Raw genomic sequence first — 12,310 nt, 5'->3', positions numbered from 1 at the left:
CGTCTTCACACTCCCCGCATGTAACCATACCACGGTTCGAAAAGTGTCATAATAGAGCCTTAAAGGGGTTCTGTCATTAAAAACAAAAAAATATACTGTATACTTACCTATTGCTCCCCAGGGAGCCTGCTTACCTCTTCTTCTTATCCCAAATCTTCTCCTGGAGCCGCTTGTCACTTCGGTCACGTGACCTCCAGCAACCCGATTTTCCTCCATCCGGTCAAAAAGTGTACATTGCGCTACCTTCCGCTTCCTTCACTAGTGACGTATGCGTACATTGCCTTGTCAGGAAGCGCGGAATGATAGCAGCCGTGCGAGACAATGGCGCGACTGCGCATGTGCGAACCCGGCACACGACTGCGCATGCAGCTATCCTGGAGATAGCTATAGTCTATGGAATATACACGGGCTTTAGCCTTGGCAGTCGTCATCTTTAAAATCTATGTATAGCTACCTCCCATGCTGTCCATTGGTTTCTACAGTAACATTGCAGCGCCCTCTATTGGTTTTACAGAAACGTGCTGCACCTGTGCTCCCTTTAATAAATGATCCCCAAATAGGGGACGTATCAGATGCAACACGCTCAGGCAGCACTCCGGGCGCACCCACAATGCTCTGAGGGAGCTGGAAGACCTTTGCATAGCCCCACCCAACGCTTTCTCAACCGCGCCCTCCCCCCTCCCCCTCACATCCTCCTCAGTCCTTCCTCTTGCACCGTGCTCACGCATCCTAGGCTTGCAGAGCCTGCAGGACTCGTCACCTCCCTACGCAGGATGGTTAAGCAGACGATGACACTAGAAGCAAGCACTAGTTTGCCTCTGAAGGTGCGTCCGTCGGTCGTTTTGAGAGATCTCTTTTGGTGGACGCATTTCGAGTGGGGACGGACGGAAACTTTTTCCCAAAAAAAGGAAAATTCGCTTCGAGCCCATAGGGCTTTATTGGCTTCCCCTGGGCTGGCATTAGTAGACCCTAGTAAGAATAAGAATAGATCAGCATGGTCATCTGAAGAAGTTAAAATGTACAGCAGGCCTTTTTTTTTTCCCGCCATACATAAATAAATTCATCCATCCATCCATAACTATAGATTATATAGAGAAATAAATCTTGCTATTTGTATAGCGATAGATAGATAGATAGATAGAGTGAGTAGATTATAGACATACATTATATCCAGATGATAGATTTTAGATTATTTATATCTGTGTAGATTTTATCATCTATATTAATTATATAATAGATCTATAGATTATCTATCTATCAATCAATAGATCTATTATATAATCAACATACATTATAGAATCTACATATATACATAATACAGCTTTATGTGTTTGTGTATGTATGTAGATATATAAATATATATATATATCATCTAAAATCTATCTTTAATCTATATGCACAAAATCTATAATTCAGATATAATCTATATCTATAATCGACATAATTAATAAATAAATAGATAGATTCATTCAGTCATACTCATTCATTCATTCATTCATTCATACATACATACATACATACATACACACTGTATGCAAATGAGCCAGGTGTCTGGCAGGCTGATGTCACTGCATTGTGATGTCATCAATTTAGAAGTATAAATACCGGACTTGGCAGCCATGTTAGTCAGTCTCCGCTGCAGCTCGGAGACGGGAGGTGGGGGATCCCCTATCTCCTCCGAGAATCCACAGAACTGGACCTTTTTTATTTTTAGCAGAGTGCATTTTTAATGCAGCACACAAGGGGGAGACAGCGGCCTACCAAAATCTACTGGGTCATATGACGTGGCTGGCGGTGGGCGGGGAAGTGGTTTTTACTCTATCTTCCGCTGTGCTACAGCGGAAGATAGCGTGACGCACTGCTTCCATTGACTAGAATGGAGGCCGGCCGCGCGTACACCCGCGGCAAATAAAGAATACCGCGGGTGAGGTCAGGTGATTTCACGGTGCGGAATTCCATCGTGGAATTCCGCACCGTGAGCATTGAGCTATTAGGTTCAATAGAACCTAATAGCTGCGGGCAACGCAGCAGATTTACGCAGCATAAATCCCTCCGTGGGAAGGAGCCCTAACTTTAGCCAGCAGAAGGTGCCATAGTATAAGGCAGAAAAAGAAAAGCCCGTAGGCAACCCAAATCCAAAATTGAATTGCAGAGGGTTAAAGAGGCCCTGTCCTTTTTAGAACGACGGGGGTAAAATCATACGTCCTGATCAGCCCCGCCCCTGACACGTTGGCGCTTTGCGATAAATAAGTGGGTTTTGTGTTGCAGTTTGGGTACCCAGTCTCTAAAAGGTTCGCCATCACTGATATAGAGGAAGCCCCGACATGTTGGATACACATGGTAGTGCAGCGCCAAAAACGCATGGAACCGTAGTAAGAGGAAAAACTGTGAAAATGGCCTTATAAAGATATATGTTTACATTTAGGGCGAGCACCCACTGGCGTTTTTTTACCTGCGTTTTGCGTTTTGCGTTTTTCCTGCACAGGCATAGAGATAACATGTGTTCCTGTCCACTGGCGTTTTTTTTGCGTTGCGTTTGCGTTTTTAACATAGGAACTGTCAGTTGCATATGTGTCCTTATTTTTCTCCATGGAAATTAATGGAAAAGCCGCGAAAACGCCGCGAAAACGCCGCGAAAAACGCCGCGAAAACGGCGCGAAAAACGCCGCGAAAACGCTGCGTTTTTTTCCCGCGGAAAACGCAAACGCCAGTGGGTGCTCGCCCTCAGGCTGGATTCCGATGAGCTTACGCATATTTGCACAGACAAAGAAATAACACGCAACGATTATCTCAGCTAGTGAAATAGACAATTAGTATAATATGCGTTCTTTCCCTATGAGAATGTACGAGAAAATATAGTATGCTGCGTATTTTTTTTGTGCGATCGAAATGCACATGGAAAATACGCGCCTGTGAACAAACCCATTGAAATCAATCATTTCTATTTTCTGTGACTTTCGTAGGTGCAACTGCCCCAGAACAAATGGAATCCTGTCCCCTTCACCAGCAGTTTACACTCCGTGCCAGTGCGCGGAAGTTTGGAAATTGCTACGGGATGACAGACGCCGCCCGATCTTCCCTGCAGGTACTGTCACTACATGATAGGGCAGGTATTATCTTTTCCCGAGCGCACAAATAACGGGCGGGAAAAGAAGTGGTAAAAACAAAACCGCAGAAATTCCACATTGCAAGAGGGCAGTGTTTCGATACACTCTCCTGCTCTGAACAGAGCGGGAATTAAAAAAAAAAATCAAACTGCGCATGTCCGTGATGTGAAATTAGTGGGCATGCACAGTGCTATACTTACCACATACATGGCCTCTGCCGTCTATCTGCCGGCAGAGAGTATTGGTTGCAATTTGTAAAACACCGCAGGAGACCCACAGTGTGTTACGTATACGCCCGTGGACATGAGCCCTAAGGCTGCTTTCACACAGGCGTCTGGTAAAATGCTGCATTTTCAAGCGTTTTCGAACGCCATTTTCAAACGTGCTCAACAGCGTTGTGTAACGCACTCCATCATTACAATGGGTGATGAGGGGCGTTAAAAAGGGCTGAAACAAACTAAAATAGAGAGGCCTTAGTGACAAAGTCTGTTTGCTCCTTAACCCCTTATTGACCGCCCTATAGTGTTTTTGATCCCTAGGGCCGTAAAAACATGCTCACTCTGAGGATTAAAGCCCTGAGGGCTGTGGACATGACAGCTCCTGGCGGAAGATGATGATTGGTATTTGTTTCGGGGGTGGGGGGAGAAATTTCCGGAATACTCATTGGGTGTCTCGTCTGAAGTTTTTGCATCTATGGTCGGGGAATGGGAGAGCCCAAATCTTATAGTTCCAGTGTATGTACAACCTTCCACGAGAGCGCGGGGACGTTACTAGTCTAAGTAAACGATGCGCATAAATGCCACAAATGTATTAACCCTTAGGGCGCCCACCCACTGGCGATTTTTTTTATTTTTTATTTATTTATTTATTTTTTTTCCCTGCGAAATTCGCAGCATTTTTTTCTCTGCAGTGGTCTATGGGACTTGTAATGTTAAAATCGCGGTCGCGCAAAATCGCAATTTACCGCAAAATCGCGATTTTGCGCGATCGCGATTTTAACATTACAAGTCCCATAGACCCCTGCAGAGAACAAAATGCGAATTTCGCAGGGAAAAAAATCGCCAGTGGGTGGGCGCCCTTAATCGTACTGACCAGCAGATTGTGTGCCTTTAGGAAAAGCATAGGTGTACCGTCAGGTGTCACAATTGCAAACCGGCCCCTGCGGTGAGGGAACTCAGAGGCCCCCACCATATAAAGAAGGTGCATGGAGTGCGTTACTCCCTTGCCGCACTGCCTGTTGTGGGAGGGGGTGGAGGGTTGGCCAATGCAGTGTACAGCGCGGAGCTGGTTGATGACATCATCATTCTTCTGCTCCTGGCACCCGTGTGGTCTCCTCACACTACCAGACACCTGTTGTGGGAGGGGTGGAGGGTCGGCCGGCGCGGAGTTGGATGATGACATCATCATCCTGCTCCTGGCGCCTGTGTGGTCCCTTCACACTGCCGGACGCCTGTTGTGGGAGGGGTGGAGTGTCGGCCGACGCGGTGTATGTAGTGGAGCCGGATGATGACATCATCATTCTTCTGCTCCTGGCACCTGTAGAGAGCATTGGTCCTGTTCCGGAGGGCTGGTCCTATGACTGTCATATTCTGACTGCCCTGTGTTTGTCCCCCCCTTCCCCAGGGGTCAATGTATTTCTTGGAAGCCCCTTGAGGACATGGCCATATGAGGCCTGGTGAAGTGTAGTTCTTATTTCCCCATCTCTCGACGCCTGTGATGTATTCCAGCATTAATGCCCGGATACATTGTGTCCTGCGGCGGGCAGATTATCTCCATATCAAACACAACACTTGGTTTTGGAAGTTCTTTTCCCATCCCCGCATTCAGCATCCCATAACTTCTGCATCTTCCCCGGTCAGAGGTATGTGAGGCCTTGCTTTCTACGTGACGAGCTTTTTGCCCCATTTTGGGTCCATACTTTTGATCACTTAGTATTTTGCCTCCATTTATTAGAGGTTTGTCTTTCTCCAGTTTTTCTGTGTTTGATAGTGTATTCAGTGTATTGTACAGGCCATTACGGATATGGTGATACCAAATATGGGGGTCTTCACCCCCCCCCCCCATATGAAATAGAGGAAAATGCACAGAAAAGTTGAATATCTATATCTCTCTCTATAGGGGCCACAACAGCCATGATTATACAAGAGGCTTCTGTACCGCAATGCCTCATCAGTTACAGTAGTGATCATAGGTAATGGCAAGCAGGGACACCTGTTGTCATGGCAACCAATCGGCCCGCCACGATTACAAGGGCCAGACGACATAACATAGGGAGCATGCTCCCTCGGGGAATCCTCTACTTGCTGCCATCTCAACAGAATGTAGGAGTTTAATAGTAGGGATCGCTATCCTTATGTACCCTGCTGTAGCAGTGGGAAGCCCGCTATCGGATAGTGTGAGCTCAGCTTCTGATCTCATGCCATCCACATGATGTACGTTTGTGTCCTGTTGTGGCAAGTACCACACAGCCAGGACAGACGTACATCCGGTGGCATTAAAGGTTTAACCCCTTAAGAGATAACTTATGTCCTGGGTGGCTGGTACTTGCTGTAAACTCGTGGGAGAAGAATCTGAGATTGTACTATCCCACAGTGGGAGCTGGCTGGGACTGACAGCAATCTATGCTGATCGTGGCATGTAAAGGGTTCACAGAGGGAGCTGGCTGGGACTGACAGCAATCTATGCTGACTGCGGCATGTAAAGTGGTCACAGAGGGAGCTGGCTGGGGCTGACAGCAATCTATGCTGACCGTGACATGTAAAGGCTTCACAATGGGAGCTGGCTGGGACTGACAGCAATCTATGCTGACCGTGGCATGTAAAGGGTTCACAGTGGGAGCTGGCTGGGGCTCACAGCAATCTATGCTAACCGTGGCATGTAAAGGGTTTATAGAGGGAGCTGGTTGGGACTGACAGCAATCTATGCTGACCGTGGCATGTAAAGGGTTCGCAGAGGGAGCTGGCTGGGACTGACAGCAATCTATGCTTACCGCGGCATGTAAAGGGTTTACAGAGGGAGCTGGCTGGGGCTGACAGCAATCTATGCTGACTGGGCATGTAAAAGGTTTACAGAGGGAGCTGGCTGGGACTGACAGCCATCTACGCTGATCGCGACATGTAAAGGGTTCACAGAGGGAGCTGGCTGGGGCTGACAGCAATCTATGCTGACCGCGGCATATAGAGGGAGCACAGTGGGAGCTGGCTGGGACTGACAGCAATCTATGCTGACCGTGGAATGTAAAGGGTTCACAGTGGGAGCTGGCTGGAGCTGACAGCAATCTATGCTGACCGTGGCATGTAAAAGGTTTACAGAGGGAGCTGGTTGGGACTGACAGCAATCTATGCTGACCGTGGAATGTAAAGGGTACAATGGTGTCGCATCTGTAAGAAGTCCCCGCGCTGCACGCAGATGGCGCAGAGCGGTGCAGTTGGGGCCGCGCCATGTCCTCTAGGTGCTGTTATTCACCCGCCCCTCCAGCCTCCTGTGCGGCAGCAGCCATGCATGAAGACTCGGCCTGCGCTGTGCAGATGCTTCTGTTGTGCGCATAAACCTCTCCATTTATGACCCCACTAGTCCCAGCGAAGACTAGAGAGCCCCCCCCCCATTACCCACAATGCCCCAGCGGAGACTATGGCCCCGCCCATTACCCACAATGCCCTGGTTAAAGCAGCTGTAAACACTAATGCCCACTAGAGATATGATGGCCTCACCTGCTGGATGTGCAGCTCTGCCTGCAGGAACTGAAGCCCGGCCACCGCACCCACCCCAAAAGACATGAAGTTCAGAACTGCTGCGTCCTCCCCTGCCACTCATAGATAGCTAACTTAAATATAAAACTACTAGACATACAATTCAATCACCTGGAAGAGCCACGTTGTATCGGGCGAAGTATACATCCTGGCGTGCGTCCCTGCATTGCCACCGGCTCACGCGTCATAATAACGCTGCTGGAGGACCTGTGATGATGCCGAAAAGTGGGCGGAGCAAGCGGTCACATGACTGGCAATGTCATGTGACACCGCAGATGGAATTGTCAGTGAGGAGGTCACGTGACTGGCACTGTCATGTGACCGGCACAGACACGTCACATTACGTATGGGGTTCACAGCGGGAGAGGTGGGCTAGCCGTCACCTATTATCCCGGCTGACATGTAAAGCTCCTTCCCATGTAATAACATGATAGGCATCCTATAATGTGATACACCATGACATATCAAAAAAGGCCCATTATATATATATATATATATATATATATATATATATATATATATATATTATATAAATATATAAATTATAAGTGATTTTTTTTAAAATGGAGCATGAAAAAATCTGGACCATGCTCCATTTTCGTGCGGGAGACCAAAATCGGAATTCACCTGCTCCGGATCTTCCCTTCGCCGCGGCTGGCTGTATAACATATCCAGTCGTGTGAGACCGGCCTTCGGTAGATCACTACCTTTTTATCACGTGACCAGGGACAGCTCAACGAGACCACCGATCACTGCTCCAGGCTCTCGGTGACCTTTGGTAGCCGGGAGCACAGAGATTTAAAATTTACCGGGCTCCCCAGCTGCTGCGCATGTGTCTGGCATTTTAAGGCAGGTTCATGCGCAGAAGCCGGAGAAGGTCCACGGAGGAGGATCACATTGAGGTTCAAATACGGAGGCCTCCGGTAAGAAGTTTCATCTCCTCTCACCGATCTAAGAGGGGAGATTAAACTTCAACTTTTTCTTAACTTTTACATGATCGCCGCTATCCAACCGAGGATAAGGATCCCGGGGGACATCGCCGGAGGCCTATAGAAATATTTTCACCTTCCTTTACGGATTGGATTCGTTACGGAATGGATATCCATTGGCTAACGGCAATCACGTGACTGGGGACCATGTACTGCGGCCCACCATGAAATCTCCAGGCTCTCAGCTATGTTTGGTAGCCAGGAGCAGGGATATCTTAAATTACTCAGGCAAACTGCGGCTCTTGCATCGGCCAACGTTGACGACGGGCGCGTGCGCAGAAGCCGAGGTGAGGTCCAAGGGTAAACCCGGGGGCCTTAGGTATGTAATTACATCTCCCCTCACGAATATGAGCGAAGATTACATTTTACCATTTTTTAACTTTCTGTTTACTTTTAAGGGTGACTGGTGGTCGCGCCAACAGCAGGGAGCTGTCATGTCCACAGTCCCCAGGGCTTTAATCCCCAGAGCAAGTGTCTTTTTACGGCCCTGGAGATTAAAGCCCGCTTAGGCAGGAAGTCACTAAGGGGTTAAGGAGCAAACAGACTTCGTCACTAGGGCCGCTCTCACACAGACAGTTTTTACAGCGTTTAGCTCGGCGTTTGAAAAGCCACGGTAAACACTGTAAACCACCTCCATTGATTTCAGTGGAGCTTCTCAGTGATGTGGATTTATTTTGGGGTCTACGGCATAATCAATAGGAATGTTTGTACCCTTCCAGATTTATGTTCAGAGATTGTGCGCACAATGTAAGAGATCACACGGAGACAAGACTGTCAGTGTAGAAAGTCTTCCTGACTGTTTATTAGTAGGCGTATAGCATCTTATATAGCATGATGAGTTAATTGCCCTTTATGGGCAGCAGGAAGCAATACGTGGTTGGGAATCAAAGCATGGGATTGGGTGGTCCAAATATGGTCTTTTTCCATACGGTCCTGCGTGAGTTGCTGTAGTCATGGACGTCCGACATCACGTGGTTTCAGGTACAAAATCAGCGCCATCTCTCCGAGTTTGATGGAGAGGGCAGGGGCGAGAATGAGCAATGTGTCGTCAAATGACGCCTGAGGGTTATGTGCAGGTAAAATGTGTCCTGAGGTTATGAGCGTGTGTTTCTATAATGCTGCATATTCTGATGACGGTTAGCAGTAATGAAACTGTCTGTTTTACTAACTGTCCCTACACTACCCCGCAGCCCTCAACGGTTGACCCTCCTCGACCTCCCAGATCGAGGCAGGCCCATCGAGCAAGCTAAGGCAAGCTCTCCGGGTCTACCACAGGGTTTTTCACAGCCCTTGCGACTGGACCACAGCTAGCCTGAGTCCCCTGTATTAGTTTAGTCGCTCTTCTTTGAACCCCCTCCAATACTGTAACATCTTTCCTGAGCACCGGTGATGAAATAAGAACATCTAAAATCTATTTGGTATCTTCGTGTCCATAACAATTTGAACTCTCAAAAAATCAGCATCATTTATGTTGTCAGAAAAAAAGCCAAAATGTCAGAATTGTACTTTTTGGGTCATTCAATTCCCCCCCCAAAAAAATATCATAAAAAACGATGAAAAAGTGGCATGTAGTCCAAAATGATACCAAGAGAAACCATAGGTTGTCCTGCAAAGTTTTGAGATGGCAGCAAGTAAAGGATTCCCCGAGGGAGCGTGCTCCCTATGTTATGTCGTCTGGCCCTTGTAATCATGGCGGGCCGATGGGTTGCCATGACAACAGGTGTCCCTGCTTGCCATTACCTATGATCACTACTGTAACTGATGAGGCATTACCGTACGTGTACGTATGTATATATATTTATTATACATGATTGTTCTGACCAGGTTGGGGGAGTAGTGGTCAATGTAAGTGGGTGGAGCGGATCTAGGGATCAGTAATACTGGTGTGATGTGACTGTTAACCTGCTGATTTTTCATCATTTCCTGCAGATCTGACGTCCTTGAGAATGGGAAGGCTGTCCGACAGTGAAGAGACCCTCAACGTTCAGCAATCTTGAAACCCTTCGTTTTATGGACTGCTTTTTGCCTGTGACACCTTTTTTTTTTTTTATAAGCTTTTTCTTTCAAAGAATTATGACGGAGGATCCTAAAAAACTGCGCAATATTTTACACCGATTGAGTAAACAGAAAAGATACCCAAACACAGCGGCCTTTGGTTTATCAGGGAATGACACTTGGTGTAAAATCCACATTTTTAGTAAATAATAAAACGTGATTTGAATTTGTTTTTTTGTTTTACCTTATTTATGTTTTTAACTCCTGATTACCCACGCTGTAAAGCCGGCTGCACATGGCTGTGACGGGCTCCGCCATGGAATTCCGGGGCGGAGCCCGTCACGGCGGCCCCAAGAGACCCCAATACTTACCTCCAGTTTCGGAGTCCCGCATGACGCCTCAGCGCACATGGGCAATCGAGCGCGTGACGCACCGCAGCGGCATGTGACGCGGTAGGCGTAGAGGCGGTTTCACGCTATCGTGAATGGACGGCTTCCACAGACTGTAATGGAAGCCGTCCACGCATACACCCGCGGCAAATAGAGCATGCCGTGGGTGAGGACGGGTGATTTTACGGTGCGGAATTCCGCTGTGAAATTCCGCACCGTAAGCATTGAGCTATTAGGTTGAATAGATCCGTCTGTGGGAAGGAGCCTTAAGGCCTCATGTCCACTAGCAAAATGGAATTGCGGTTTCCGCAGCGGATTTGCCCCAAGGGAATCATTGGCCATCCGTGGTCCATTAAACTGATTTTTGCACCCGCGGATGGAATTTTAATAGAATTGCGTTTTTCACGCGTGGGAGAAAAAAACCCGGCATGCTCTGAGGGAGCTGGAAGACCTTTGCATAGCCCCACCCAACGCTTTCTCAACCGCGCCCTCCCCCTCACATCCTCCTCAGTCCTTCCTCTTGCACCGTGCTCACGCATCCTAGGCTTGCAGAGCCTGCAGGACTCGTCACCTCCCTACGCAGGATGGTTAAGCAGACGATGACACTAGAAGCAAGCACTAGTTTGCCTCTGAAGGTGCGTCCGTCGGTCGTTTTGAGAGATCTCTTTTGGTGGACGCATTTCGAGTGGGGACGGACGGAAACTTTTTCCCAAAAAAAGGAAAATTGGCTTCGAGCCCATAGGGCTTTATTGGCTTCCCCTGGGCTGGCATTAGTAGACCCTAGTAAGAATAAGAATAGATCAGCATGGTCATCTGAAGAAGTTAAAATGTACAGCAGGCCTTTTTTTTTCCCCGCCATACATAAATAAATTCATCCATCCATCCATAACTATAGATTATATAGAGAAATAAATCTTGCTATTTGTATAGCGATAGATAGATAGATAGATAGATAGATAGATAGAGATAGATAGAGTGAGTAGATTATAGACATACATTATATCCAGATGATAGATTTTAGATTATTTATATCTGTGTATGTATGTAGATATATAAATATATATATATATCATCTAAAATCTATCTTTAATCTATTTGCACAAAATCTATAATTCAGATATAATCTATATCTACATAATTAATAAATAAATAGATAGATTCATTCATTCATACTCATTCATACATACATACATACATACATACACACTGTATGCAAATGAGCCAGGTGTCTGGCAGGCTGATGTCACTGCATTGTGATGTCATCAATTTAGAAGTATAAATACCGGACTTGGCAGCCATGTTAGTCAGCCTCCGCTGCAGCTCGGAGACGGGAGGTGGGGGAACCCCTATCTCCTCCGAGAAGCCACAGAACTGGACCCTTTTTATTTTTAGCAGAGTGCACTTTTAATGCAGCACACAAGGGGGAGACAGCGGCCTACCAAAATCTACCGGGTCATATGACGTGGCTGGCGGTGGGCGGGGAAGCGGTTTCTACTCTATCTTCCGCTGTGCTACAGCGGAAGATAGCGTGACGCACTGCTTCCATTGACTAGAATGGAGGCCGGCCGCGCGTACACCCGCGGCAAATAAAGCATACCGCGGGTGAGGTCAGGTGATTTCACGGTGCGGAATTCCACGATGGAATTCCGCACCGTGAGCATTGAGCTATTAGGTTCAATAGAACCTAATAGCTGCGGGCAACGCAGCAGATTTACGCAGCGGAAATCCCTCCGTGGGAAGGAGCCCTAACTTTAGCCAGCAGAAGGCGCCATAGTATAAGGCAGAAAAAGAAAAGCCCCTAGGCAACCCGAATCCAAAATTGGATTGCAGAGGGTTAAAGAGGCCCTGTCCTTTTTAGAACGACGGGGGTAAAATCATACGTCCGGATCAGCCCCGCCCCTGACACGTTGGCGCTTTGCGATAAATAAGTGGGTTTTGTGTTGCAGTTTGGGTACCCAGTCTCTAAAAGGTTCGCCATCACTGATATAGAGGAAGCCCCGACATGTTGGATACACATGGGAGTGCAGCGCCAAAAACACATGGAACCGTAGTAAGAGGAAAAACAGTGTGAAAATGGCCTT

Source organism: Eleutherodactylus coqui, chromosome 13, assembly GCF_035609145.1.
Source record: "Eleutherodactylus coqui strain aEleCoq1 chromosome 13, aEleCoq1.hap1, whole genome shotgun sequence".
NCBI lineage: Eukaryota > Metazoa > Chordata > Amphibia > Anura > Eleutherodactylidae > Eleutherodactylus > Eleutherodactylus coqui.
The sequence above is the reverse complement of the archived record's forward strand: the minus strand, read 5'-3'. Positions refer to the sequence as shown.